The sequence below is a fragment of the Sarcophilus harrisii genome, chromosome 1, assembly GCF_902635505.1.
Source record: "Sarcophilus harrisii chromosome 1, mSarHar1.11, whole genome shotgun sequence".
NCBI classification, from domain to species: Eukaryota; Metazoa; Chordata; class Mammalia; order Dasyuromorphia; family Dasyuridae; genus Sarcophilus; species Sarcophilus harrisii.
Genome location: NC_045426.1, coordinates 648,128,906 through 648,135,508, shown reverse-complemented (window position 1 = coordinate 648,135,508; position 6,603 = coordinate 648,128,906).

Sequence of the window (6,603 nt, the reverse complement as noted above, 5' to 3'; positions counted from 1 at the left end):
CTTCTCTCAGTTAACTCCACACACAGGCATAGAGGAAGAGCACTGAGGCAAGAATATCTTATCTGAGTCTAGGAAGATACACAAAAAAAGGTAAAAGGAACCCTTGCCCTCAGGGAGTTCATAATCTAACTAGAGAATACATGCAAACAACTATGTACAAACAAGATTTTTTTAATTTTTATTTATTTTTTTGCTGAAGCAATTGGGGTTAAGTGATTTGCCCAGGATCACACAGCCAGGATGTGTTAAGTGTCCGAGATCAAATTTGAACTCGGGTCCTCTTGACTTCAGGACTTGTTCTCTATGCACTTCACCACCCAGCTGCCCCCCACAAACAAGATTTTACAGGAAAACTGGTAGACAATCTTAGAGGGAAAGCACTGGCATTAAAGGCAAGGATTCTTGAAGAAGATGGAATTTTAAGTGGGATTTAAAGGAAGCCAGGAGGCAGAGAAAAGCAAGAAAACTATTCTAGGGTAGGAGTGTAATGCTGAAGAAACTGAGCAAGACAGATTAGTGACCAATTCAATAGTTTATTAAATGGAGAGAGATACTGGGACCAAATGAACCCATGGTTGGTCCAAGGGCTGGAGGAGACCCTAGTATTGGGACAGCAAGCTTTTTTATAGGATAACAAGAACAGTGACATAATGGGGGAGGTACCTGGGTGGGGATAACCTAATGGGGGGGAGAGGTCCCTAGGATGACACAATGGAGGGAGGTTACTATGAGTAACCTCTATTGACATCTAAATGGATAAACCTTTATCCTGTCAAACATTAAGAAGGAATGTCTATAACCTAAAGATAGAAAACCTTCATCTCATCAACCATTTAAGAGGGAATGATTATAGGGTTTGGGGGCAGAGCAACTGAGGTAGACCTTTATCTTATCAAACATTAAGTGGGAAAGGTTATAACCTGAGGCAGAGTAACTAAATAGGACAATTGGAGAAACTGGGTCACGACATTAAAAGGGAACTTTGGCACAACAGGAGACAACAAAAATGGACCAGGTCTGGAGAGGGAGTGCCTTGTGTAAGGAACAACCTGGGGGCCAGTGTCACTGCATCATAGAGTGCATGGAGGGGAGAGGAAGGTGAAAGTAGGAGAAGCCAGGTTATGAAGAGCTTTTAGAGCCAAATGGGAGATTTTATATTTGATCTGCTGGTAATAAGGGAGACACTGGAGTTTACTGAAAAAGAGAGTGAATGGTCAGACCTATACTTTGGGAAGATCAATTTGATTCCTAGGGAGAGGGTGGATTGGAATGGGGAAGAGACTGCAAGCAAAGAGACCACCTGACCAGGTGTGAGGCAATGAGCACCTGAACCAGGGGGAAGGTAATGTCTGAGAAATTTTAAATTTTACATCAACCAGACTTGGCAACTGCTTGTGTTGTGAACTCTGATCCCGTCAGTTTCCCCAGGCTGTCTACACATAATAACCATAATGGGAGCTTAACTTCCCATACTATTACCTTAGTTAAGGCAGCCATAATGTGCCCAGAGTGCCTTGTGACCATCTTTATAATAGTATAATATTCATCCTTGTCCCTGACTTTATTTCATGTTCTCAACAGATTATTATCAATTAATGCTAAAGACACTGACCATATGTCTCAGGTTGAAGTCTATCCCATTCTAGCTGAACTTCCAACTAACAAAAATGTTTTGAATTCCATTTAGCGCCTATCTTGTGGCAAAGCATCTGAACTGAGACTAGAAAACGCAGGGGGATTCACTGATCACACAAAAACTGACTAAAATTTTTTATGTTATATAGCAATGATGTAATAAGGACTCCATCCCCTGATCTTTGTGGAGAATGGGCCACCTGGCCTGGGGAAATTCCTAAAAATGATCACCACCCACCTGAATCTCCCGGCTCTGAGAAACCTACCTGGTTCTTGCAGGAATCTCCCACTTCCCAATTGATCTAGGAATCACTTTGGCCTGGGAAACAATCTTCACCCTTTATTGATTTGAAAATTAGTGTCTAATTCCCTAACCCCAAACCATAGAAGGCTAATAAAAAACATGATTCTGTATCCAAATCTTTACTATCTTCCTAACTAGGAAGCATCCGGCTGAGGAAATAGTTTCTCAATGAAAATAAACCCTTCTTTTTTTTTTGCCAAAAAAAAATGTCACTTGTAAATCGGGACTGAATTTTTTCACAAAAACCTGAGACACCATGGGATCCCATTGCTGTTAGGGTATCTCTCACCCTCAACATTTCTCACCCCTCAAAAGCAATAAACCGGGCAAACATTTTTACATTCAAAGGGACTGATAAAGGCCTCATTTCTAAAATATATAGAGAATTGACTCAAGCTTATAAGAATTCAAGCCATTCTCCAATTGATAAATGGTCAAGGATATGAACAATTTTTAGATGAAGAAATTGACATTATAGCCCCATGAAAAGTTGCTACAAATCACTATTGATCAGAGAAATGCAAATTAAAACAATTCTAAGATACCACTACACACCCCTCAGATTGGCTAAGATGACGGGAAAGATAGTGGTGAATGTTGGAGGGGATGTGGGATAACTGGGACACTGATGCATTGCTGGTGGAATTGTGAACGAATCCAACCATTCTGGAGAGCAATTTGGAACTATGCTCAAAGAGTTATCAAACTGTGCATACTCTTTGATCCAGCAGTGCTACTACTGGGCTTATATCCCAAAGAGATCCTAAAAGAGGGAAAGGGATCCACGTGTGCAAAAATCTTTGTGGCAGCCCTGTTTGTAGTGGCCAGAAACTAGAAACTGAGTGGAATCCCTTTTTTCTCCTCAGGATCCTGATGCAGCCATCCCTTTTAACCTCTGCCTCATAAGAGAAGCATCAGACTCTCAGGGAGAGACACTCAAGGTACAAGTGCCTTTTTCAATGTCAAATCTCTCCCAGATTAAGGATCTTTCCTGGGGAGATGTTAATATTAAGCAATCTACCAGCTTTGGGCCCTCAAATTTCTCCCCTCAGCTGTTAGAAACAGCTTTTGGAGTCTTTAATAATAGGGACCAAACTGCAGCAGAGGAGGAAGACCGCAGAGTCAGAGTGAGAAACAAAGAACAGGCCCAAATTTTACCTGCTGCCTTCATGCTTCAAGTGTCATGGACAGGGCCATTGGGCCCAGAACTGCCCTCTGAGGAAACTCCCCAGTCCTTGCCCTGAGGGGCACTGGAGGAGAGACTGCCCATAGGGAACCAACTGCCCCGCCAATGCCCTGCACTCCAGCAGGAGTTTGGAGCTTGGTCAGGCTCCCCCTCACTCCACCACAACAGCCGAACCCTGGGTATCCTCGGATGTGGTCGATAAGACCACTGAATTTCTTTTTGATACGGGTCTCGCCCGCCTCTCCCCCCATATAAAGGGGATTGAAGGGAAATTTAAGAATTGTTTGGAGACCTTCCCTCTGCCTTGCTAGTTTGGTGACCTGTTATTTAAACACTCCTTTATTGGGTTGCTTCTTCTTTGTTCCTGCTCCCTTATTGGGGCATGATTTGATGGCGAAATTGGGAACCCCATTCTCTCTTCTCAGACCTCCAGGTGACCATTTTGTGCTTCTTTCAAAGCTCTCCCATATTCCCTCTGAAATCTGGGAGGAAATAGATTCCTCTGAGATCAAGGAATCCCTGGGCGACCACCCACACTGCCCCAGCCTTAGTCAGGCTGCAGGACCCCAGTGTATTCTCCCATAAATGGCAATACCCAATAAAAGCAGAGGCTGGGGAGGGATTGCAATCCCTGATTGAGAAATTCCTTAAGCACAAACTTTTAGCACTGGCTAAAGATTTAAGGGATTTGGAGCCACTTAACAGCAGTCTCATCCAGTATGTGGATGGTATCTTGATTTTAAGCCCCACCTTCCTTAGAAGCAACCATAAAAACTCTTAATTTTCTGGCTTCTAGGGGCTACAGGGTCTCCTTATCCAAAGTCCACATTGCCTGCCAGTCTGTCAAATATTTGGGCCAAAATCTAACCCCTACTCAAGGCCCTGACAACCTTCCCCTTGCCTGGGGCCCCAACCAGGCAAAGCTTTTTAAGACCCTGAAAGTCATACTGACTTCTGCCCGAGCCCTGGCTCTACCTAATTTAGAAAAGCCCTTAAGTCTGTATGTAGATGAAAGGTGGGGCCAGGCCCTGGGGTCTTAACTCTGGATCTTGGACCTGATATCAGACTCTTTACCTATGCTTTTCATATTTTGCATGCTCATGGGGCTATGTGGGAAAAAAGGGGGACTTTTGACAGCAAAGAATTTTCCCATTAAATATGCAGGAGAAATTCTACAGCTGTTGCAAGCTGTCCACAAACCCAGAGAGGTCTCAGTCATATTTTGTAAAGGACACCAGGAGGGAAATTCACTTCAGGCCAAGGGGAATAGGTTTGCAGTTTCAGCTGCTCAAGCTGCTGCCCATTTACCCCTGACTAGGGCACCTTTAATCCCCCAGCTCCCTAGTTCTTACACCCCTTTCTATAGTTCACAGGAACAAGCCCTTGCAGTATAATGCCAGAGAAACTGAACAAAACAGAGGTTAGAGACCAATTCAATAGTTTATTAAATGGAGAGAAATACTGGGACCAAATGGATCTTGGTCCCAGGGCTGGACGAGACTATCATCTCAAAGAGTCCAGCCCTCAAGTATCAGAGGGCAAACCTTTCATAGGATAACAAGAACAGTGACATAATGGGGGAGGTACCTGGATGGGGATAACCTAATGGGGGGAGGCCCCTAGGATGACACAAGGGAGGGAGGTTACTGATATTCTAATGACATCTAAAATGGATCAACCTTTATGCCAGGAACTTTGTTCCTGGCGTTTTCCCTCCGACTTTTCTTGCTGTCATTCTGTGGCTCCTGCCAGTAGTTAACTCCTTAACCTTTCATCTAGGGAGTTCTGTGGGCAGTGGGGGCATTCAGGATTGTTGGGTGGGCCTTCAGCATCCTCAACGCAGCCCACAGATGTGACTTGATGCATTATTTGCAAAGGCCCGATTCCCAAATGTCCCCATCTGACCCTGGATGTCACCCCACTTTTAACCTGCTTTCAAGATTTGTTTCCTCCAGACTCCAAGCTACAGACTTCCAGCTACTTGTTCAGTCTGAAGATCAGGGAACAACTGGCTTGGATACTCAGCATCCCCTAGATATTGCTGCTGCCATCTTCAAATTGAACACTTCCCCTCCTGGCCTGAACCCCATTGAGCATAGGGACAGCTCTATGGCAACTCTGGAAGATGAGACCTTTATCCCTTTGCCTCAAATGAATTTGGGGTGACTGCTTGAGGGGGAAATGATGTAATATGACTCTGTGTTTCCCTGATCTTTGTGGAGAATGGGCCACCTGGCCTGGGGAAATTCCTAAAAATGATCTCCACCCACCTGAATCTTCCAGCGCTGAGAAAGCTGTATCTGGGAATATCCCACTTCCCAGTTGATCTGGGAATCACTTTGGTCTGGGAAACAATCATCACTCTTTATTGTTTTGGAAATTAGCCTCTCAACTCTCCCTAGCCCCAAATCATAGAAAGGTAATAAAAACAAGGTTCTGTACCCAAACTTTTGCTATCTTCCTAATTAGGAAGCAGCCTGCTGGGGAAATAGTTTCTCAGTGAAAATAAACCCATTTTTTGCCAAAAAACCTCATTTGCAGATTGGGACTGCAAATTCTTTCACAAAAACCTGTGACACTGGCTTGAGGATTCCCGTTGTGAAAGGGTATCTCTTATCCCTCAACATTTCTCAACCCTCAACAGCAAGAAGAGGTTATCCTCTAGGAGTTCAAGGATGCTTCCATTGTCTATCTCTATAAAGGTCAAAGAAATAGATTGTGCTATGACCGATCAGAGAAAGAGGTGTCTCTCTTTCAGTCACTGCTGGCAAGACTCTTGCCAGAGTTCAGATGGAAGGTGGTCATCTACCCAAGAGCCAGTGGCTTCAGAATGGGTCAAGTAACATTTGACATGGAGTTTGTTGCCCAACAACTCCAGCAGAAATTTCAGGGGCAGAACAGAGGTCAGTAAATATTTTCTGATTTGACCAAATCCTTTGATGCTGTCACTTATGGGAAATTTTGGGTGTCCAGTGATGTTCATCAGTACTGTACATCAGTTTCACAACAGCATGCTTGCTTGAGTTCTAGATAATGGACAACACTTTTGTGTTTTCCCATTCACCAATGGAATAAATCAGGGCTATGTGCTTCTTCCATGCTTTTTAGCATGATGTTTAATTATCTTCAACACGGACAAAAATGGCAATCAATGTCAGTTACCACGCTGATGGCAAATTATTTGACTTGAAAAGGTTATAAGCCAAGACTAAAATGGAGGAAGAATTGGTGTATGATTTTTGGTTCACAGATGATTATGCACTCAATGCAACCTCTGAGGCTAAGAAGCAACAAAGTATGGATCTGTTCTCTGCTCTGGTGATAATTTTTGCCTCACACAAGTTAAACACTTATATGAAGGTAAGAAGTACTACAAGGACTTTCTTAAGGATTCTCTGAAGAACTCTGAAATTTATTGAATGACATAGAAAATCTGGACAAAAATCCACCCAGCACAGCATGTCCATCAAGGAAGGCA